At 39.1% G+C, this 24,483-nt stretch overlaps 2 non-coding genes across 2 annotated transcripts; both read left to right on the top strand.

Annotated features, from left to right (window-relative positions):
- Positions 1 to 829: 829 nt before the first annotated feature.
- LOC138064869 (small nucleolar RNA Z39) lies at positions 830 to 892 on the top strand. The gene has a single exon (XR_011138126.1). It is a non-coding gene; the product is annotated as a small nucleolar RNA Z39 (small nucleolar RNA).
- A 968-nt stretch (positions 893 to 1,860) lies between these two features.
- LOC138064868 (small nucleolar RNA Z39) lies at positions 1,861 to 1,922 on the top strand. Its single transcript, XR_011138125.1, has one exon. It is a non-coding gene; the product is annotated as a small nucleolar RNA Z39 (small nucleolar RNA).
- The last annotated feature ends 22,561 nt before the right edge of the window (positions 1,923 to 24,483 follow it).

Here is a 24,483-nt window from a genome sequence, read left to right as displayed (position 1 = left end):
CAGGCCGCGGAACTACAGCTCCCATCGTGCCGCGCGGCAGCAGCCGTCCCGCCCCGCCCCCGCCGCATCCCATAAGGCTCCGGCGCCGCCGCCTCCTCGGGAAGGTCGCGGAGGGGAGACGGTTGGTGCGTCGGCCTTGTTGGTGCCATTATGCTGGCCACAGCTGTGCGCAGGTTTGCTACGTCTGCTATCCGCAGGGGCCACTATGAGGACGGGCCCGGAAAGGTAAGGAGGGGAGGAGGCCCCGGCCCGCCCGGAAGGTCGCGGGAAGGAAGGGGCCTGCGGGTGGGGGAGGGGTGGTAACGGCGGGGGCGGGCAGCGGTTAACGGCGGCTAACGGCTCTTCGGGGACGGGGCCGAGGCCGCGGGAAAGGCCTCCCTGAGGGGCGCTGCGCTAGTCACGTGCTGCTGGGCCCGCAGGCACCTCTGCTGCAGGCCTCGCTCGGGGGTGAGCCCGGCAGCAGTTGCTGGGCAAGGGAGAGGGGGAAGTGTTACCGTTGTTGCAGAGGTCGTAAGGGTGCTGCTTAAGTGTGGTACGGGCCTACCCACCCTTGCTTGCCTGAGTGAGGTACAGGCCTGTCCTCTCGTGCTTGTTCAAGGTGAGTGCATCACTAGGCTGTTGGAAAGGGTTTAGTCTATCATCAGGTTTTGCTATCCTGGTGAGCTGGATGCTGTTGTGAGGAGCAGGGTGATGGCTGCCCTTTTGCCAGTTCTCTGGCTGGCATTGTGTGGGCTTTGGATTTTCCTGGTATCGCCATTATGGCCATAGCCAAGCAAATGGTGATGCAAAATGACTTTACTTTCTTTCAGTGCTGCTCTCTGCTGCACTGGTACAGATGATGAGCATTGCAGTATGAGGGGAAACAATGATACTGTAAACGCTTTCTGATGTACCTTATCCTTAATGTTGTCTTAAAATGCTACATCTAAAAATTAATTTCTCATACCCAATTAACATGAGAAGATTTGATCAAATGCTAGAAACAACATTTTTGGAATGAGGGTAAGTAAATACTGGAACAGATTGCCTAGAGGGACTGTGGAGCCTCTGTTCTCAGAGACATTTAAACTTAACTGGATGTGGTCCTGGACCAGCTGGTCTCACTTGGCCTTACTTTTGAGTTCTGTGGGGAGGTGATGGACTTAACCTCCAGAGATAACATCCAGCCTAAATGATCTTGTCCTAAGTACTGGGTCCCTCTCCTCTTAGGAGGGAGGAAAATTGTTTTGAGAATGAATGTTTAGTATGTCAGTCTGAATTTTCCTGTTAGTGCTCTGGGTATCTCACTGTTACTAAGTGGATGAGGAAGCAATTAAAGTATCTTATTGGTTGCAAAATTAAAATTTCTTTTCTTTTCCAGAATATTCCATTTTCCATTGAAAACAAATGGCGATTATTGGCAGTAATGTGTGCATTTTTCGGAAGTGGATTTGTCTTCCCTTTTGTTATAGTCAGACACCAGCTCCTTAAGAAATGAAGAGGACAGGCTGTAATCTCGCTAACTGGGTAACTGATTTTGTTAGATACTCTAGCACTGGAATCTGGTCAAAAATGAGCTTTAAGGAGTCAAACTTCACCTATTAGCATCACTACATTTTACAGGCCTTCCCAGACCAGCTGCTTAGTTTGTGGTCTGAAGTTGCTACTGAAACTCATAGAACAGGCTTAAGTTTGTTTCACATAGCTGCTGAGCTGTCATTGATTTGTGAACTTTGACTCCCCAAAGACAGCTTCATGGGATTCCCCATCTGGGCAAATGGGTAGTAGAATGGTACCGGTTTGGATAATTGCAGTAACGAAAGAGATCCACCTTCATTAAAGAAACACAGCTATACCTAGTATAATCTGTAGAAATATCTGGCACACATGATGTGAACAAAACAGTGTGAGAAACTGTGATGTTGTAAACGCTTTCTGATGTGCCAGTTAAAAATGGAAAACAAGACTTTCTGAACTTCAGTTCTACCATGTCAAAACAATCATGACACCTACATACAGCACTCGTTTGTTTACTGTATAAAATGCATTTCTTAAAATAAGGTGGTTACGGTGGTTTTATCACAACTGGTGCCATGTTAACTGATGCTGGCTGATGACCTTTACAGAAAAAGCAAGTTTCAAACACTGTGTGGGCTCTGGAAGCATGCCACTTCCAGTTGAAAGACTTCTTTAATTTAACTCAATTTAACAGATCCTACTTTGGAAATAATTGGTACCCAGAGATGCAATAATGTGAGAAGTAGCAAATCTTTCTGAGAAGCTGGAATGACCTGAGTAGTTTTTGGAAGGGAATATAATGCTCACTGGAATTTCATAAGCAGAACACATTATCTGTATAATTCTTTCAGTCTGATACTTTTGGCCACTTAGCTTTTCTTTCACATCCCAGAAAGAAATAAACTGGGAGACCTGTACTGATGTTGAGCGCTTGGCTATGTACACTCAGAAGTACAGGCCTTTGCCACAAAAATTTGTAGTGGATGAAGCAAAGCAGGTCAAAATTGTAATTAAAGCACATCTCCATATCTCTTCTAGATTCAATTTGTTAATTCTTTTTCTTGCAGAGCTGAAGCCTTCTACACAGCAACTTTCAATGGGAAGATGACTGAAACTATATACCATGCTGGATATGTCTGTAAATAAATCTTTAATCTGAATATCTTGGACTGTCTGTTTTGTGAAACTCCTGAAGCCCTTCAAATTGCAATGCACTGACATTAGGGTGAACACTGATGTTCTTTATCTCCTGTTCTTAAACTGAAATTGTTATTTATTCTCCTTCCTTTTCTTCTCTCCATCTCTGTAAAGCTAAAATTGGGCTAATGGAGTTTTAGGATGGACTGGATACTTAAGTCGCTTTGCGATGCTGTGTGGACATCTCAGAAGTCTTTAGAGTCACTGTAGAGTAATGACCTGGGATAGATTAGGCAATAAGCCTAACAGTGGGTATGTTGTCAGTAATCCATGCCACAGAATTTGCGTCTTCAGTATTTCAGGTTGATTAGTTGAAAACACTTATTTGGTTTTGTTTCCATGCTTAGGAGTTTCTCATGAGTTTTGTTGAAGTTCTTCTGCTAAAGATCCCTTCTGTCTGCTGCCTTATTGCTGTGAATATATGGGTTGCCCTATGAAGAGTCTTAGCTGCTTTCCTAATGCTTTAGGCTTGGGGTATAAAGTAACTGGAAACAAGTATATAACAAGGCAATAACTACAGCCCGTGCCAGAAAACCTATTGGTGATAGGGATTCTATAGCTTATCAAAATTTCTTAGTTATTACTAAGAAATTAGTTGCTGTATCTAAAGAATTGATAGCTTTAAGTTTGCAGTTCTAGTCTTAGTGTACATTCGTGCCTAATATATAATCTGAATAATTAAAGGCAATCTCTGAACTGTTAAGAATACTGTCAGGATACTTCTACCAACTTGGATATGACAATCATAAATTTAAATGAGTGCCCCTGTTCATGGCATAGGTACGAAGTCATTTTCATATTAATCTGTGCTGCAGTAGTGTATCTACTTATTTTTAGCAGCTCTTTGTTGGGAGTACTTCACTGGCTAAATATGTAACTTCAATACTGGGTTATGCTAGTGTATTTGTTACTTTATCCTTTCAAATAATGCTGTTACCAGAATTTTGATTTGCTTTCCTTGAGTGAGGTTCTTTGGCTTGCTTTTCTTCCTAAAACAAGCTGTTCTATAACAGTGTAATATGGTTTGCAACATCTGTCAGCTTGTGAACTTGAAAGGTCACTTCCACAACAGTTCAGGTTCTGCTAGTATAGTTCAAATCTAGGCTAATATCAGTTGATTGTGAAATACAATCAATGAAGTGTGTAAAAGGGGCAAAAAATATCATAATGGAATAGTAATTGGGTGCCACATCTCTCTTCCTAGTGGTGCCTTTAAAATGATGAGTAGTGTCTGAAGAGATTGGGAAGAGGCAAAGAGGAAGAATATATCTGTTGATAAAACTGTCACTGGAAGCAGAAGAAAACCTAATGAAGGATGGTGATTTTGGTCAAAGGACCAGCAATGGCCAAAGGAAAATGATTGTATGGAGAAAATCTCATGATTCAGAGGAAGGATCCCAAACTCTAGAGGTTTCAGATTGTAAGAATGAGGTATAATTTGTTTCTTACTGTAACTTTTCTTTTTTGTCTAAAGAATAATTGCTTTGAACGGACTTTTACAGAGTGTGTGTCCCTTCATGCCTTGGAGTGAACTAATGTGTGTTTACAGTGTGGCTGTCAAAGCATTCTGTTCCCCTGTTATCTAGGAAATCTGGAAAAGCTGACAGTAATTTCTTGGTCTAGGGATGGGACTATAGCTTCTTCCAAGAATTGAGATGCTATAAAAAAAAATTGTGCTGCTTATGCAAAAATCAAATTGAACTACCTTTGTGGGAGCTTCTAGACACTCATGTGCAACAGGAAGTAGCTGAGACTCAAGTCAGATGTCTCTGTTGTGCAGAGTAAATAGTGAAAGCCTGTTACAGAATCACATTTTTCGTACAGCATAGAGATTTAACTTCCATTGTGTGTTTAACTTGTAGCAGCTCACTAGTGCTTGATCACATTTTAAATAAAGCTTTCTCTTTCATAGCTTTCCTCCTTGTTACTCCCAAGTCCTTGATGTATTTAAGAGCAGTGACCATCGGTGAAGGTTTATCATGCTGTTCTGGGCAAACCAGTTCCTTTAATCTTCTGTTAAAATCAGCTCTTTCTGAATATTATTCCCTTCTCTCTACTTCTATTTAAATCAATTTTTGAACATGGCTGGCTAAACTTGGTTATTTTAGGTGAATTTTTAGAGCTTTCCTCCTCTCATTGTTTATTCTAAAACTGTAATTATCTCTTTCATAATGTCATTACAGTGATGGATTATAGTCATTTAGGAACAAAGAGGTCCTAGGAGCTACTAGTTTATAAGTAATTTGAAAATTATGACCCTATTTCCTCCCCCCACACCACCCCAACAGCTTATAAAAATTATTGGTGAGAATCACTGTACGCATAACCTTGCATCTCATGCTGTTTCACTTAATTTCTATTACTGCAACAATAGGGCATACTCTAGGGTATGATCTAAACCTCCACTGCACTGAGAGTTGTTTTCCAGCTTGCATCTACTGTGTACTCCTCCTCTTTGTGTTTGCTAGCAGGAGTAGTACAAACAATTAATTCATGTTATCTCTGCTTGGAGCAAGTTAGGTGACTTAAATATATCATGTTGGTCAGCTATGAATTAGTATTTGATAAAACCTATGGTTATGGTATCCTGTTTCTGTATCTATTAACTATTCTTTCCTTTAAAAGGAAAGTTTAGCAGAACTTTGCTGTGGCCTTTTTAATCTCATCTGCTCACTTAATATATTTAAGAAAGCAGAAAAAAATTAAGAACACTTGCTGTATTTGATCCATGCAGTTCTCCAGTTACTAGCTTGCACTTCTAACGAATCATCTATATATTTTAAGTTTCAAAATGGGTAGCCTTATTCTCCATTGATTATAAACTCAGTTTATGTGCTTTCAAAGCTGTAACTAATTCCTTTAGATTTGGACTGTTTCTCTGTAGGCTTTGCTTGAGCAGTTTTCAGTAACTTTCAAGTGCCATCAGTTATCCAGGCTGTAGATTCTCTATTTGATTTCACTAGTTTGTTGCCTTAGTTTTTCAAAACTTTCAGCTCTAGTAGAAACCAGTTACCAGATCTGTTTTAACTTGTCTTTCTATTAATGCAAACTGAGGTAGTCTGATCATTTTACTCAAAGACATTTTTTACTCCCAGATTATCGATCACTGTTGAACAAAACAAAGTCTAAAATAGTTGGTAGAAATACCAGTTTTCATCCAGACATAAGTAGCACCTATCATTAACATCAGATATTTGACAGACTTTAATTTCACAAAGGTACAATTCCAGATTGTATTTCTTTCTTTGCTGTTATGAAAAGATCGTTGCTAATATCGTAGCTTGATTTTTAGGAGTGTGTGTCACTGCCTGCAAAAACTTTTTTCCTGCTACTCCTAAAATTATTTTGGCCTAAATCTGTTCTGTTTTACCCATTCTATTGCTTCCTATTTAAGACCTCCTACTCCTCTGTTTTCTTACTGACTGCTGAATGGGTAAGCCAGAGAAACTCTGGGTAGATTTATGACATGTATCTACTACTAATCACTGTTCACAGTATATTTCACTGTTTTCTTCCATTCCTAGTCCCACAGCGTTGAAAGTCTTACGTATCGCAGCAAAATACTGGAGTGGAGTAAGTGATCTCTGGTGGAAAATCCTGTACTGGGCTCAGGAAGCAAATAAGGAACATACATACTATAAAGAAAAATAAGCCTTTTCAGTAATGTTAAAATTTGAAATAATAGCACCTGACTTGGAAGATTTGGCTGCTTGGTGCCTCTCAGTCTTCAAGTAAATGGAACTAGCCCATCTCTACAGCCCAACAACCCCCACCCTGTTTTCCTCCCCCAGAAGTTAGGGGGTGTCTAGTGTGAATTTATGACCCTATTAAATACCAAGCTTTCATCGACCTTAATGGAGCCGGAATCTAACTGAAGAATGACTTCTCGAAGCAACTTTTCACCACATGGAGTAACATGGAAATAGCCCAGAGTGTTTTCAGAGATGGCAATGCTGATAAATATCAATTTGTTCTTACATGTGTATAATGAAGTAGGAACAGATCAAATTTGTTAAAAAGTGGGAGTTCTAGAAATAAGTTAGCAGAAACATAAAACAGTCTGTACCACTGCACAGCTATACAATATAACCCATAAAATATTCATTTTCAAAATAGCCTTTTGGGATCCCAGACTTGGTAGAAAGTAAATCAATTCAAAAAACAAGAGGTAGAAAACTAAAACAGTCATGGGCTTGATGTTATAGACAAAAAGCACTGTGCAAGTAGTGCTTCTCTATCATTAGAATTGTTCAATGGAAAGAAGACGATGGTTAAAGAGCAGCTGGGAAATAAGTTAAACCTGTGTAAATGATAAGCTATTTTCTTTGCTGGCTGTAAGGAAAAAATCCCTTATGGTGCCTGATATATATTACACACACGAGCACACAGAAATTCTGTTTTGGCTCAAAATAGTTTCACTGTTTCCAGAGAGGTTCACACTTCAGTGTTTTAATGATATTAGATACAAGTAGCCTTTAAGCATTTTTTCATTTAAATTTTAAAAGATGAAATTTAGAAGATGTCCTTGTGTTTTGATACTTGAAATGGTTCCAGTTGGGGGATTTTTTTGGTTTACTCTAGAACATTATGTTGTCTCATTTCCATAAACACAGCTGAATAGTGAAAAAGACTTTATAAAGTGCTCTGGAGCTACCAAATTAAGTATTTGGATGGGGAGTGGAAGAGAGCGTGTATTACAAATTAAAATTTTTTAAAATAACAAATAGTGAAACTTCAGCACAAATGGGATGGCAAAGCAGCGTTCCAAATATATTTGTACTATATCACGTATCTCAAAGGTGTACAAAGGTTGCTAATTTTTAAGCAACATGATAGCAGATGAAATTTAGAAGAGATAATGGCAAGGTAGTAATGGGGTAATTTAAATTTCTCAATTGCAAGTGATGCATTTGGAGCTAGTCATGATCACTCAGGCAGATGTGGACAGATGAATGAAAACATCTGCTCAGTGTACAGTGGTAGATAATCAAAAAAGCAAGAAAGATGTTAACCGCTTCTAAAGAAAGTAATTTTTTCAGCTATAAAAAGGTTTCAACATGAAGGAAAAGTAAACTATTAGCAAGAAATAAGGGGGGAAAAAAAAGACATCCTATCTCATATGCATATGAAAAATATTACTAGTCCCAATATGAAGAATTCACTGCTCCCTTCTCCAAGCTGTGACTTCAGCACCAGGTTGGACAGCTAAAGTGCCTTTTTTTTTCTTTTAAGGGAGGGAAAAAGTTGTGAGCACCAACTTTTAACTGCTATTTTACTAAGCAGTATGCCACCCTACAGGAATGAAATTTAGTATAAATGTGAAGACTTAAAAAAATGAAGGATTTGTGCTTAATTATATTAAATGGGGTAAATATTTTGATGTAGTGAAAAGCATCAAATATATTTATTTTCCAAATGAAATCCTTCTGGAATTTCCGTTCAGCAATAAATTTTACAATATGTCCTCTTCAAATCCCATTTTCAGGGAACTTTTTTTTTCTTTAAAGGATAGAAACTTCAAGTTTTGCTCAGTTATGCCTTGAAGCATCTGGTATTAACCCACCTTGGGGACAGGGCACTGGATTTGATGCGTTGCACTTCTGAACCGACGTGAGAAACCCTTACATAAAAGAAATGCGTAATATTAGTGCAAGAGAAACCTGAGTAAGACTGGCCACATTTTCTTTGCTTCCAATTTTAGCTTTCTACGCTAATGACAGCCATTGGAAGTGATATGTTGCCTTATACAATAATTAGAGTACGAGTTATTTACAAAAATTAAGCACTAATCTTTCTTTTTGTCACTAATTAAATAGCACAGTGAAAATTAAAAATCCTTTCCAATGTAAGTTAGTAGCTGCTATGTTCCTTCTGGGGGGTGGGGGGGCTTGGTGGCCAGAAATGTCTATTTCTGTTGCAGGTTAACATAGGAACATGAAACAATTTAGAGGTTTATAAACAAGTTGGGCTGGAGGAAGCAAACATGTAAGTGGAGCTGCCGTTGTCATGACAACCAAATTAGGCGCCGTTCTCCTTGACCATGAGCTGCTCGCTGAGAGCTTGGGCCTCATTCCACAGGCTAACACCTGAAAATTATTTTTATTCTTTAAAGACAAAGGTCATGTATACATTGTACTTCATCTTCTTGGCTGATGTCCAGAATCTCAGTGTTAGTATAGTGGTATCAGTGGTTACTGTTCAAAAACATGAAAGGGAACTCTTAAGAAAAAAAATGAAAGAAAGAGATTACTAACATAGCTTCCTCCATCCATTAAAAAAAAAAAAGTTTGTTTTCAGTTTCATGGACAAGAAAATAAAATTATAAAAGGGTGAAATGATTCGGAGCTGGGATGGAGTCAGCTGTCCTGTGTTATAAAAATATTCTCCTCTCAGTGGGGTGTGTCAAAGAGCCATAAGACACACACGTAGTCATTATTTTGATGTGTCAAAATAGAATATTTGGGGGGCTGCAGATTAATTCTCCGCATTGTTTAAGTTGAAACTGTGATGGGCATCAGAGGAACACAGCAGCGCGTCAGTAGGTTTTGTCAGAGGCAGTTGTACTACGGCCTGTTCCTGCAAGCTGCGAGTGCCTCCCTCTGACCAGCTCCCTAACTCTTTGCTCTCATTATAGCAAGATAAATGTTAGTTACTATCCAGGATGATATGCTCAGTAAGTCTGGCTTGTATTTAAATGAGTTTAAAATAGTAGTATTTGGAGGAGTTACCGTGCTGCAGCGTTCCATGTTCTGTTTCAACATCCTATGAATAATATTACGCTCTTTTCTATGGTTATGCCACCTTTTTCTTTAGCTACGTGGAGCACGCAGCTCTTAGAAAAATGGCAGTGTGTAAATGATGTTGCTGAGAACCTAACCAAACTGCCCAGAGCCAGCAACAACATGTGGAGCTGTACCTTGCTGGTCGAAGTGCTGATGTAAAAACTGAGATAGGGGAGGGAAGGGAGGGCTTGAGATTTGTGTGGGTTTTTTTCCCTACAGTTTGTGACTGCACCATTAGAATCTGGAATTGCTCAAGGGCTCTTTAGACTACATGGAGCAGCAAGAGTGCTTCGTAGCTCTGCACTAAATGTACTTTTGTAAAGACAAAATGGAAAGATCTCATCTTTCTGGAAGGGAAAACCTGGTAGCCACTAGCCTGCTGCATCAGCCAGCCTTGATATTTGATGAAACAGGGCTTTGCAGTCAACCAAAACTATCACATTTGCTTGAAAAAAAATACTAGGATAGGAAAAAAAAAACCCAACCAAACATATACAGGTTATTAATATGAATGAAGAATCCTTTTTGCAGGCGTTCATGAGCCATCCACATAATTGAAAGTGAAAGCTAAAGAAGCTCTGTCTCTAAAGGACATCAGTCTCTTTAGGATCTTGAATTACGGAGTTTTACTGTCAGCCTGAAGCACTGCCACTTCAGCTTTAGGGACGGCTAATTGGAAACTTTTCTGCAAATGTACACAGTGCTGTGCTCCAAAACCTCGCAGATCGTGCATCTCCCCCCACTGCTGTCACTTTTCTTTCCTGTTTGTTTTTCCAGACATGCTGCAGTCCTCTGAATCCAATATTGCAGAAAATTGTTTTTGGCCAAGCAGCCGCAGCATTAACTCGCTATTATCTCAGCCCACTGTCGAGAGCTCTGAATGCCTCTCCAGAGCCCAGCTGGGAGCGTTTAAATGCCAGCTTTCCAAAGCAGGGTGCGTGGGCTTGGGGAGGGGGCAGTTGGCAACCCTTAGACCGTATCTTCCCTTTGGTGTTTGGAAGTGGCTGGTAGTACCAAGGAGGAGGTATTCTGCAAAGGTTTTAGATACTGCAGCATTTAACTTGCAGCTGCCTTGCTAGGGAATCGAGTTGTTCCATGCAGTTGAAGCACTTCTGCTCGTTTAGTAACGCAAAGGCCGAGTACAGGCACCTAACAGCTTCCTTGCAAGAGACCTAATCTTCACTAACTGAAGGTGTGACTTCAGAATTACTTACACTGTATTTAAGTCCTGTGTTGACACTTTGCTTTCAATTTACAGTAGCCCTGTATCAATTCAATTTAAATTCACCTCCAAAGTCAATTACTGTAAGCCAAATTACCAGTTACTCTAACAGTGTGTCAACAGGAACTTAGCTAATTAGTACATTACCTAGTTCATTTTTTAAGAAGTTAATTCAAGTTAATTTTCCTGAGGTTTTGCTTTGTAGGCATGTGCAAAACCCAGAAGGCTGAGCAGAACCAGCATCAGGAGAGTACCAAGCACACAGGCAGGACTGGCCAACAGCTTAACGATCAACCTGGTGTTGTGTGAAAGAGAGACAACTTGTGTTTCAGTGCTTGTTCCAGTGAATGCTTAAATACAGTTAAATAAAATTAATACTTTATAAGACCTTAGAACATAAACTCAGGTCTCCTCTCTCCTAGCAAAACACCCTAAACCATCCTTCTCATGCAACAGATACTTAAATAACCCTTGAAACATAGAACAGCCCCCAGGTGGTACTGAGAGAACACCCTCATCAGTATACTTTATATTATGTTGCTTAAATCACTCCTTTGGGAAGCAGAGAGACAGAGAGAGAGAGAGTGTCAGACTGAACCTGGGTCTCTCATATCCCAGATAAAGGCTCTCCTAGATAAGCAACGACCACATACTGCTTCTTCCTCCAGCTAAATATTGGTCTCCCTCCAGTAACCATGCTAACACCTATGAAATCAGGTCACGTAGGAGAGAAAATAACTACATGTTCCAATTTCAAAAATGGCATTACTCTAAAAGATATATTCTAGAAGGAGTTTTGAAATTACAGGACAAGGAAAATACAATCTGTTGTCAATGACTTTAAACATTCATTTCTTCAGTAACACCAGCGATTTTCAGATGAGATTACTAAATGAAGCCTTTAGCCTGCCTTACAAATCAATGACCTTTGAAAAATCAGTGACCAAATACAAATAGCAGAAGACTCAAGGTAAGTTTATTGACCAAAGAAAGAAAACAAAAGTTTCAACACGTCACTGAAAATGAAAGAGTGGAGGACACTGCAGAATAAGAGATACTAAGTTAAGGTTAAAATGGCCCACATCTGCAACAAATTACACGTAAGGAAAAGTACCCATATAAGGATGTTCTCACCCATCCACCTACCCTTCTGTTTTTCAGAAAAAAAATCTACAAACCCACTTTGTGAACACCAGACCTATGTAGAGTATAGGAAGCTGTACTTCCAAAAGTTAAAAGTCATGAAACTAAAGGTCATTTAGAAAAATTTCAGCTTGTGTTTTTAAAAAGCTGTATTGATGTTCACCCTAAACCCCAAACATTTTCCATTTACACAAAGGTGTCTCATCTCACCAGCCATTTTGATAACACCTGAAAGCTACAGATTGTCCATTTCTGACAACTATTCTGTGAAACTCAGTACTCATTCAGTTTGGTGCTGTTAGCTCTCTATTTGATAGCCCCATTCAACTGCCAATATTTTAAAGCTTTCCAGTCTTCTTGTGGATTTCAACAGTAAAGAGCACTTCTTGCGTAGAAGAGGAAAAAAAAAGCAGTCGTGTGAAAAATCACGTCAGCTTTTTGTGCCACCATTTTACATAGCTCTATCTAACAGATCTTTTCCTAGTTAGGTTTTTTTTTTTTTTTTTTTTTTAAAAGAAGATGTATATTTTGGCCTAAGGATAACAAGAATTTACAAAAGTATCTGAAGCGCATAAAAGTGCCTTCTGTTATACTGCAAAATAGCATGTTTCACATAGGAATGAATAGGCATAGACTAAAAGAATTAAAACCATATGTAAAAATTCCTTGTTGACATTTCCCTATTCTGTAGTGCTTAACTATAAAAATTAACTTTCATTTAACTTCACTGTTTGTAGAGAGCGATTACTTACATAGCACTGCAGTATCTGAATAAATATTGTCTAATTCTTACTTCATTTCTTTGCTCAGTTCAAGTGTTCTTGTGTAAAAGTCCAAAGGACTGCAATCATTCTCATACCTCTATTCACAACAGCCGGTGTTTTTATGTTGCTGTGTTGCTATAATAAGACTTAGAAGTGGAAGACAATTGAAATACATGCTCAGATATTTGCCAAAATATTAGATTTTCTGGTCAGCTGCCAAAGAAAAGGGAAAGAATTCCCAGTAAACCATCCAACAGATACTACATTTAGATTGTCTGAGCCTCACCAAAGGTACCTGAATTAGATGCCTTTTATGTAATAGTGTGCAGTTACTAGATTTCTCTGTAATGTCTAGAAAATAATTTGTCAAATGTCAGACTTCCTTGAGATGCTGTTAGCACTAAAACATCACCTGTCAAAGAGAAATGACCTTTCCATGAAGAGTACAGCCACTGCTTATGTCTTTCTAAATGCGGATAAACTTACATTAAAAAGAACAAAAATAGCAAGATTTATTGTACAGGACAAAGCGTATACGCACCATCAGGTACCTTCACGTTCTCTGATGAATAAACAATGGAAGTCGTAACTGCTTGTGCATTCCTGCAAATGTCAACAAAATCAAACATCTGTCATGCCAGATGAGGAAATATGAGTCATTTAATGTATTTAGCACTCTGCTCATCCTTGAAAAGGTCATCCAGATTTGAACAAGCAGTGCATAGTTTACTAGCTTCTAGTAAATGACCATGTTGCAGCAATTACATTATGGACCTATTTTGTTCCCCTTCAAATGACATATTTGATTAAGAAAACACCTCCTATTTAGCACAGTCTGTTCAATGTTTCTTTTGGATATACTCTAACCCTTTCACTTATGATTGACTTTAAAATTAAATTTTTACCTAAATAATGTTCACGTCTCCCAGTGACATCCCACTAAAACAAGCACAGAGCAACAACTGTTGCCTTGAAAGCTATCAATTTAAGACAGCAAACGACATACAGGGGCAGCATTTACTTTCCCCCTGCCTCGTCTTCAGTGACAAAAAACAAAATTCATGCACAGTTCAAGTGTGGCTTCAAGCCATGAGCTGCTGGCAGGTATTGCTCATCAGCCAAGCGCACAAGGGCTAAACGCCCTTTTGATTATGTTTTGGCTTCATGCATCAGGATCCTTGATCCAGCCCTGAATCCTGTCAGAAACGGCTCATGGCAAATGCCGCTTGTTATCCCTACTGACCTACCCCAAAAGACTGTTAGGATAGCCCATGAATGTCTCCCTTTGCACACAGCTATTTAACTAGAATCTGATCTTCTAAAACCATTTTTAATACTCTTCATTATTCTTCTTGTCCTGTATCCAAAATAAATGCTAATTTCAATAAGAGAGCTACATTTAGGGAGGAATACAGACACTACGAAAGAGAGGATCATGTCTGCTTCACCAGACTGTGCTCAAGTATGGGCTACAGCTTCTCGGTAATACAGTTAATTTTTTGTTTGATGGCTATTATAGCCTAATGCAAGAATGTAGTGCTTTGGGTCTCATTTGACCATAACATTGCCGACAGAGCGTTAATATTCCTGGTACTGATGAGTTCCTTCTGTTCCTGCTTGAAGTAAGGAAGCTAATCCTAAAAGCTACTGTTATATAAGAGACTAAATTGATCAATATATGTCACAGAGTGGTTGGCAAGTCAGCGTTAGCACAGATGCACAAATCGGTTGAACAAGTCCCTGGCCAGCTGGTGGGAGCTGGCCCAGCTCTCGTTCCTCTGTTCTTCTCCCAAGTATCTGACTCTGGAGCCGATTCTGGGAGCTACCCTCAGAAATCCTTTTATGATATATGAGGCTGGGTTGGGCCGATATGGCAATGTTCTAAGAAAGTATGTGCTTTGGGTAAAGATGAGCTTGAGGTGGTTTAGATTATGGAACAGTTTATACAAATCTTGTGGGAAGAAAGGGGAGGGAGTGCTATTCCTTACCATTTGCCTGACATGCGAGAGAGTCGCAAGCCACGGTGAGGGTAATGCTACTTACGGAATGCTTTTTCATCCCAAAAGGATTACAAAACACTTCATTAAGTGTAGGCCTGTTTCACACCTGCCGGCAATGGGAAATACAGATTACCATGCCCTGCTGAGGTTGATCACTGCTCCCCTGAGGGAGGACAAGCAGATTTGTGTATGCAGTTCATTCCTAAAGAACTACCTTGGGGAAATGAGGTTGGTTTTCAGCTGGTGCTCAGCCAAGCGAAAGGTCAGGGCTTGCACCGAGTTGTTACCACATTCTCTTATTGGCTGTTCCACCTGTTTTAGGGTTTCAGCTGGTCTTTCCTACTGTAAATATAATACAGGTACTGACATGCAAGCAAAAGTAACGTCTGAGGCAGAACGTGGTGTCATTATGAGGTGGCGGCCCATGGTGTTTAAATTGCCCATTCACGTTGATTAGCTCATATGTGCATTTGTTCTGTTTAGCATCTTTCATGCACACTCATCCTAAAATATTTTGCAGTGTTTCTCCAAAATCCATATAATTGCAATACAATTACATTTGCAGAACAGCAGCACCCATCTTTACTTTCTCAAGCTGTATTATCACTCAGCAATAGGATGAAGGTGGGCGAACAGAGTTTGCGCCTGAGACTGCGTACCATAAAGGACCATGTTCTCAGCTGCTAAAAATAATGTTTAGTGATTTACACAGCATGGGAACGTCACTCCTACCTTGCCTCAGTTACACATCAAAATGAGCCATGGTGCTATAAGAGGATTAGAAATGATTCGAAAAGAAGCGGAAGCTCTACTAAAGGTGTTGAACTAAGGACCTAGGGGAAAAAGCAGTGGGTGAGGGAGGGTCTAGATGAGACAAGGCAGAACTAGCGCCAAGACTAGTGATTGAAGTAATGATGAGAAGATGAAATAAGGACTTGGTGACTATGAGATTTCAGTTAGCAAGGCAGATGGCTTTTGCCAGACAATTAGAGCCCTGGAAGAGCTATATATACCAGTTAGAGTTAACACACAAGGAGAATCTAGTCTTCATCTCATGGCAACTATAGTCATTCAGGAAATAAAAAAATCATGATTTGAAGGCCTGCTTCATGATCGTTTTAGTTCCTGTGTATTGACTGTTTGCATGCCACAGTGCTGTAGTTAGAAAGAAAGGCAACCTGTCCAGTCTTTGTATCACTGATCCTCCTCCAATGTCTGGACTGCTTAAAAGCACAAAATCGAGCTTCAATAGCTAACTGGAACATTCAGCTTCAGTAGTGCCAGGCAAGTTTCTGCTGAATAGGAAGTAAATATTCAAAATTTCCTAAGCGTTTTTTTTTTTTTTTTCTCGCAGATTGCATAATTCCGTTGTAGAACATATCGTTGCAGAGGAGTAAGAAGCCTGACAGAGTTAGAAAAAAGATCAGACAAATTCAGAGAAGATGTACAAAATAAACATGACAACCCAAATACAATGTGAACTCTTGACCAGAAAACAGAGCCATGGGGAGGTATCCTCAGAAAGGCCTTTTTTCTTATATTCTTGTATATCTGCTGCCGGCTAACCCCAAAAGACAAGATGCTGAATTAAGAGGATTTTTGGTCTGAGCCAGGAAGGACATTCTTATACAAGCAGGTTTGAATATTAAATCTTAAACAACTAGTCCTTTTAGAAGCACCTTTAAAACTCTGCTCTGATTTCAAACCTGGCAAGTGCATGATTAGTCTTGATCAGAAAGATATATTTCTTTGCTTTATATTTTCACTCATAATTGAGGCCATTTTTCTACTTTGGGCCATATTACTATTTCATTTACTTAAGTTGTAATGATTAAATCTAATTTGCTACTCTGTGAAATCTTAGTCCTGCTGAAGACTAATGGGTATAGTACATAGTTCAGTTAAGCAACTGATTCAGCACATAACCTCCATTAAGTAATTCCATTTATTTCAATAAAACTAGTCAGCACGTGAATGAAAAAATCTATGGTAGTCTTTACTTTCTACAAAATCATATAATTTTTTGAACAACCACTGAAGAGATATTTTGACCTGTTCCTGAAGATACGATTTCTCACAACCAGGAGGCATGAGGAAAATTTCAGAACAAATCAACTCATAAAACATGTACTACAAAAAAAAAATCCACGTACATATTCTGGCTTTACAACAATACAACCGCAATATTACCCCATTCAAATCTATGAAATGCCAGCTTAAAAATACAAGGAAAAGGGTTTCCATATCCACAGTGAACATAATTTCTCTAAAAAACAAGGAAAGAAAAGCCTATTACTAATAAAATATTCTCACTTTAATCATGTTTCCTTCATTACTTCCATATTTTAGGTGATATAAAAGGAGGAACAATTATTGCCTTGTTCACTTTGATTTATTTGGCTCAGCGCTTCCTTACCTAGGTAATGTAAAATAAACTGTGCTACATGGGTCATTTATGATGTGATTTAATAAGATGCTTTTTATTTCTACCCTGCAGGGAAACATATTAGTTTGCAAGCACCTGGCAAAAAACATTTTTTCTTTCACTCTCTACTTTCTTTCAGTAGAATTCAGCCTACAAGGTAATTTAAAGCTACATTGCACACATTCTCATAAGGACAATCTACTAAAACAGGACTTCAAAATGCACATAAGAAAACGCTGCCTGGATTTCAAAATAAGAAAGGTCATTACTACAGACTTGACCAGTTCCTAACTTCTTAGGGATATGTCTGTGCAAATTAAGACTTGCTCCTTTTCCTTGTCTGAAATTGTTAATGCTTTTCCTTAACAGCATGTGCTCTTCACAAAACAAAATTATGTATTTATAGTAGGAACAAGAGATAGACCCGTGAGTATAAAACAGAGCTAGGAAACTGTTGTTCTACAGACACTGTAAAACACGTGGGCAAGTTTACTCAGCTCAGATTTACAAAATCGTTAAAGTAAATTTGGGTCCCTTTTCTTTGGCTTTTTGAGGGTTTGTTTTTCTCCATACTGTGGCAATAACACTTATCTACACTGCATTGATGGCAAAAAGCTAAATGAGCTGTTTTTTCAAGAGGGTTTAGAAATCCTAAGCAGGGAGATTCTGTATATTGTCAGTGGAGCAGCCTCAGTCTGATGCTGATTTCAAAGCACTATGGCTAAGACCTCTTAGCAGTTTACATTACAAGTCCCTATTTTCAGTCACTCAGATCTCAGGCACTGACATTTGAAATAAAACTGTCCATGTTTAGGCTTATCTAGAAAGCATTTTTTGCGTGAGAACAAAATAAAGGAAGACACACGCCACCTATTCTTTCTGTTCCTAAAAATAAGTAGCGCTTCACTGCACCGTTCCACAGATAAAAATAAATAAATCTTCAGATGTTTCCCTTTTTTTTTCCTTAGTCAATATCTTTAGGTATCAAGGAACGGCTACCAACGTTTGAGATTCATACGCCTAGCACTGGATTTTTCATTAGCTTTGAGGTATGCTTCAGGATCCATTCCAATAATCCCCTCTTTAAATGCCTGCTTCTCCGAGACTGTGGGTCTGTTACAGCTCTCAACCTAGGAACCTGGCACTTCTGCAGCGCGTCAGAAGTTTACTGATCGTTGACCTGTCTGTAGTGAGCTGTGGTACTGGCACGCACAGACAATCCTGGGCACGGCCACGCACCCCAGTTCAGCAGTAGTGAAGAGCTGGGTGGTGGGTCAGTGAGCTCCGCTCAGCACCCTCCGGATGCGCTCCTGCAAAGGGGGGCAGCGGGAACTCACACCTGGTGGGAACACACTTCATGAACTGTCTCTGTGGCCTTGAGTCTAGGGCCGGCGCGAGCCGGTAGAGTCTTACACTAGGACCCTCCAAAGTAACAGGAAACCTACAGAGGTCATTGTACCGTCAAGCCAATGTTTCTCTGATCCCTCTAACTTACTTTAGACAGACACAGACCAATTTCTAAATAATCATTTCTCTTCATATGTTCCTATAATCTGAAAAATGCAAAGGCCTGGCAGCTGGGATTTTTTGAGCTTTTCTATCCCCCGTAGCTGTCTTATTCCTAGCACTTAACATCTAATGCTAGGAATTAAAGTGAGCTACCAAAGATGGTATACGGCCTATAACGAACCTCAGAAAAAGCCCCAATGTATGAATATCCTATTTACTAATCTACAATCTCTTCTAGAGACAAAAACAAGTCATAAATCTTTGGCTACAGTTAAAAAACAAAAAAACAAACAAACAAAAAAAAAGTGCCTACCTAAAGTTCATGTCCTAAAATCAAGACTACATAGTCATCTAAGTTTTAGAAACGTGATAGCTGAACCACATAAAGGAGCTGGAAAGTTTGAAGGGACAATCCTTATAAGTCTTCTGGCAGGGATTTAACAGAGGACACAAAGCTGTGAGAACAGGACTGTTCTTTACTCTTTGGTCCCCCTATATAGATTAGATGATGATGGTGGCAGCAATACAGATCATTTTTATCTGTAGTTTGTGAGACATCTATGGTTGTACTAATTTGTAACAAGACAAAGAGGTAAGATACTCAAAATTATAGATGGTTTAAAGCCAGCTTTATCCTTGCTTCTTCTCTGTAGGTCAGAATCTCTATTTCTGCACCTATAAACAAAAGGAGTATAGTTGTACAAGCACCTTTGGGGACGTCACGGATTAAAAAGGCTTAAAAATATGTAATATCAACATTTCTCTAATATACGGCTTTCAATGTTGGTACGTCAGAATTACTGATAGGGACAGTATGCATGGCACCACACCTATCACCGCACCTATACAGAGTCACATCTCTCACAGAACAAGCCGCACAGACAGCTGCTGCTACATCACCATTCAATTATTTTAAGGGCTATTCCTCCTTCCTTTGACATTGTCTCTTCTCCTGACAATACAATAATGGAATTCCAGACAGGTCATCATCCTAGAAATTGAAAGCCATATGCTTGCAGATTAAACACGTTTTATCCTTATCCACGTACTTGGAACCAGGCAGTTTTATCTATAAATACAATGCCATTATGACCAGGAAGAACCCTTGTACAACACTGCAAGAAGACATCTGCTATTATTCTGAGGGACAATTCAACTTCTGGGGTGAAATGGTGATCTTTAATTCTTTTTGAAGTCAGAAATATGTAAGTCTGAGAAATACATTTTTCAGTATACAGGCAAAGCATTCACTGATTTCGAGTTAAAATGGTTTCCTCAGGAAGCAAGGCTGTCGAGGCATTTTTTGTTTCTGCTACTACAGTGATAATGTCTGATGTTATATTTTCTGGCAGTATTTATGCATGTGAAATAAGAACACAGTACAGCACTTACCTAATGGGATATGTGGTTGGTACATCAATATAGTCACATAATCCATAAACACTTCTCTTTTATAAACACTTATCATGTTTTCACTGATTGCTTAGAAAAAATCATTGTTGTTCTATGACACTGTTCCCTCTATTATCTTTAGCCTTAAATGTAGTTAGAATAAGCTGAGGAGCATAGACAGAAGATGGGCACTGCTTTGAGGAAAGATCAGAAATGGAATATTTGGAACCACTTCAAAGCTCTTACAAATTGCAAGTCCATTTTATAAACTGCAGCCTGCATATATCTGGTCCAGGATGGAGTGGGGAGAAATCACAAAATACAAATAAAGATTGAGAAGGCAAAAAATCTAGGAAGGAAAAAGGCATTGAGGTTAAAACAGTATGATGGGTGTTTTTTGTTGTTGTTTGTTTTCTCTCCAGTGTGGCCCTAAATTCAACATCTCAGGGCTGGAGCCACAAAGAGAATTGGTATTTTGAAATGCCTATCTAGAGCTGGAGATGCTTCATTCCTTGTTACCTACATTTTTTGCCAGTAAAATCTTACCCAACTTTGCTATCAAGTGTGCATCAAACTACTTAAGTCTTGGCAGGAGAAGTCACCATCAGTCTTGATGCTTAAATTCTCAGTTTGTAAATTAGCTACCAAAGTGTCCATTCAGTACCCACCCAGAGCTGATTAGAATAGAGCTTCTAAGAGGAGGAAAAGCCACGTGATGTCTCTTCGGTTGGCTGGATTTGTTAAATCCACTGGGACACAGAAAACCTACATTCAAATGCCTCTTACCTGTCTTAGTTTACTCCATAACAAAACTCTCTGCATTCAAGTCATTCTGAAGATCTCACAAGCTGTAAGAAGGGATACCATGGAAGAGTTTTAAGTAAGGCCAGAAATTATTCTCTAAAGAAAGTGATAAATAAAGCTTTCTGTAGCAAAACATATCAAAAAATATTTAGGATATAAACATGATTGATTGAACATGTTCTCCACACTGTTTCAGGACTACAATCTAAATCTAGTATGGGACCAAAAGGTATGGGAAACACTTATTCCATCAAAGCCATCAGAATGTGCAGTGAAGTCTCCCATTAAGATCTGCCAAGCAGATGATTTTGCTCAGATGCAAATAAAGAAACTGCTTTAGGAATAACTGATTATAGCACCAGATATGATTTAAAACAGTGTTGGGTGTGGTACAGCAGGGATTTTTTTTTTTTTTAAATCTATTTTAACATATGGCATAAGACATGCGGAAACAGTCGCAATGCACCAACAGGTGCACTTGCCAATACCTTGCTGAATAGCTAAAGGAGCATGGTTCAACACCTGAAGCACAGCGTGGTTGAGACAAAGCTGAAAGATATTTGCTAGGATGTTATTTACAAACTGTGAAAGCAGAGGCACCAGAAGTGCACGTGTGACTTTAAAGATTCCATAAAGAGACTCAAAAAATTCCACACAGAAATTATATTTATTGATTCAAGACACTAAAAATGGTTCAGGAAAAATATCTTTTGTTGATAGAGTTCACCAAGGAGCGTGAGAATGGCACCGATTCCTCTGTGAGATCACGTTCCATCGCTCACTGAAATGAACAAAACGAATTCTCTTGTCTTCATGGGGGAAATCAAATCAGGACCAAATGGATGTGTTGAAACTGCTCTTACATAGGCAACAACAGATTATGTTTTAACATTTTGCTGTAGCAAACCTGACTACAAAAACAGACTTAAGGGAGCTAAGACAAATGGTTATAAGCAGTTATTTATGGCTAGATTTTGTCTCATCTCCCTTGAGCCTGCTACTGTAGTTAGGTTTACTAAGATTGTTTTCTATTATTTTATTAAAGTATCTTGCTTAAAGGTTAATATTGTGCTTTTAGAGAAACTCTCATCCTGGGCTCCCTTCCAAGCTGTATTAAACAGATAACATTTCCTTCTGCACCTTTTTTAAGGCACTGTCTTGCTATGTGCAGTTCATTGAATGACTGAGTTTTGCTCTTTCTCTTTTTTTGGCGTACAGGCATTTCACTGGGGCTCAGGCTTCCATTTCATGTACAGCACTGGCTTGGTCTCAGCAGGGAGCCTACCTAAAGCCCATAGCAAGCATAGATTGCATGAAAAGCATACAACACATTGAAAAGAGCATGCTATGCACCATCCACGAACATTTGCTGTTTTTCATCATGATATTAGACTAGAAGCCAGGAGATCTGTCTCATGAACAGCAGTGGTTGGTGGAACGTGTCAATACTAAGACAGTTAATGCACTGTTGAAGAGTGAAGGGAGAAATGCTGGTAAAAGAGTGAGCATGAGGTATGTAATTCAGATGTTAGAATGATTCAAAGGTATCACTTTCAAACTTGATTTATTGCCATTGTATATAAAATTTATCGACAAAATTTCTCCTCAAGGCAATTAGTAGCCTGCACTAAATGCTGGTAGCATGTCCAACTGCCCTATGGAAGCGGGATAGTAAAGTAACCCATACATCTGCCTTCGTGTTTCCAGGGACCTCTTAGGTTTTCATAGCTCCACTAGAGCTGTCCATGTCTATTCTTGGTCAGTTTAGCAAAAGAAAAGGAAATATGAGATTATTTCTTACTCTGGTTATACCGTTGATCTTGCTGCTTCCTTTAAAGGTTATCAAAATTAGAATATATATCTCATCATAAGCCTTTCTTTTCAAGAATTACAAAAAAAAAGGTGAGGGGCATACAAGAAACAAATAAAATTGTTTAATCTCTACAAAGATCTCCTCAAGTACCTTAACACGATGCTGAATGTAGCTAGTCTTTATTGGTTACTGCGCAGTACCTAGTGGAGCTGCTGTGTTCATTATCAGCAACTGCGCACCAACTTCTCTCAGTTGGTGGTGCAACCATCATAGCTACAGTTCAATCTAGTTAATCATATTTCAGGGGCAGGGACTAGTCAACTTCTGAAGGCCTCTTTCATTTGCCTTCCCTTAGCTTCGACAATGTTCTGCAGTTTAAACATGGTTTCATTTCCCCATGAAGAGACAATACATTCATAGTTTAAGTTACAGATTTGGGACCAAAGTATTTCAGCTGCTTATAGCACAAAAGGGGGGCTCGAAAAGATACTGTGGTTTTACAGGAGCCAATGAAAACTTAGTTTTGCTATGCTCATTGCTGAGCTCTCACAGTGAAAATTATTACAGAAAGTCACAATTTAAAGCAGAAATTAAGAGGACACTTTACCACCCTATTACCAAAACTAGAGACGCATTCTTACAAAGCAAAATCTTGCAAGCATTCTCCTGTCTATCATTCTCACAATGTTCTTGATTGTGGCACAATAAGACAACAAAACTACATGAAAGGTTTTATCTTAGAGAAAGCTGCAAAACAACCATTCCTCTAAAAGCTCTTCAAAAATTTATTTTTCAAATGTGCATCAACTTACACTACCTCACTATATGTTTAGGGTCTTTTATTCTACTACATAAAAATCGGCTGGCTTACTGTTTTATCATTTCCACATTTATACTATTGTTAGTGTCAAAGTGATAAGTATCTTGTGAAAACATTCTCAAACGCTTGAATCCAACAAGTCGGAACATCAAAAGCTTCTACTGCCTTTTGCAAAATTCAAAAAGCAAACCCCTTCTGTGTCAGGGAGAAATCACCTTATTTACATTATAACTACCAACACATTTCTCAGCCAGTTTGACCTCCTTTCTACAGCAACATGTAACACTTTGTTATCTTCATATGACACATAGCAAGGAAGAAACTGGTGACTGCGTGCAGTAGATCCCTATGGTCGATAGAGTATAAAAATAACAAACAAGCAGTTGTAAGTTTTTAGGACTGACAGGAAATTTGTATTCTCCTGTAATAACACATTGCTGTGCTTTTCATCTGGCTTCTTTTCCTCAACTGCAGAACTGCTACAGTTAACAGTATAAAATAAATTAAATGAGTTATGTAGCTGCCACTTGTCAGTGCACTGCTTGGAGAAGTAGGTCCTCCCACTCTCCAGCTGGCTAGGAGCAAGCACTGGCACTTGCGGCAGTTGTGGGCACTCGCAGCAAGCATGAAAATGGGTTGTGGAGGTTGTGTCTTGTGACCGGATCAGCATTCAGGCTTTCCTGATGGATGTAACTGAAGCCTCTAGTCTAAACTCAAATCGAGTTGTTAGAGTTGATTCACAACAGCTAGAGATCCAGACTGCTATAACTTGATTTGGTGATCAAAGTCCCATTAAAACTGACGGTCCTAAAATTGCGTGTTTCTCCCTTTTTAATTCAATAAAGTAATAACCTTACACATGACTGCTGGAAACCATTCCTGCAGTTCCTGCAGACAAAACAGGGTAGCCTGCATTGCCATTATGTATCCACAGAATTGTAGAGGCTAATTATTTCCCAGCCCTAGGAAAGTGCGCACGTGCTAAACAAGTTTGACAATTGTTGCTATCACGTTGGTGTTTCTTTCTTCAGAGAACAAAGGAGAAGCTTTCTCTTAAACATGTCACAGTCCAGTGAGAATTTAGCGCAAGAATATACCGAGCGGGAGCGATTTGT

This window comes from Struthio camelus, chromosome Z (genome assembly GCF_040807025.1).
Source record: "Struthio camelus isolate bStrCam1 chromosome Z, bStrCam1.hap1, whole genome shotgun sequence".
NCBI classification, from domain to species: domain Eukaryota; kingdom Metazoa; phylum Chordata; class Aves; order Struthioniformes; family Struthionidae; genus Struthio; species Struthio camelus.
The sequence above is the reverse complement of the archived record's forward strand: the minus strand, read 5'-3'. Positions and strand labels throughout refer to the sequence as shown.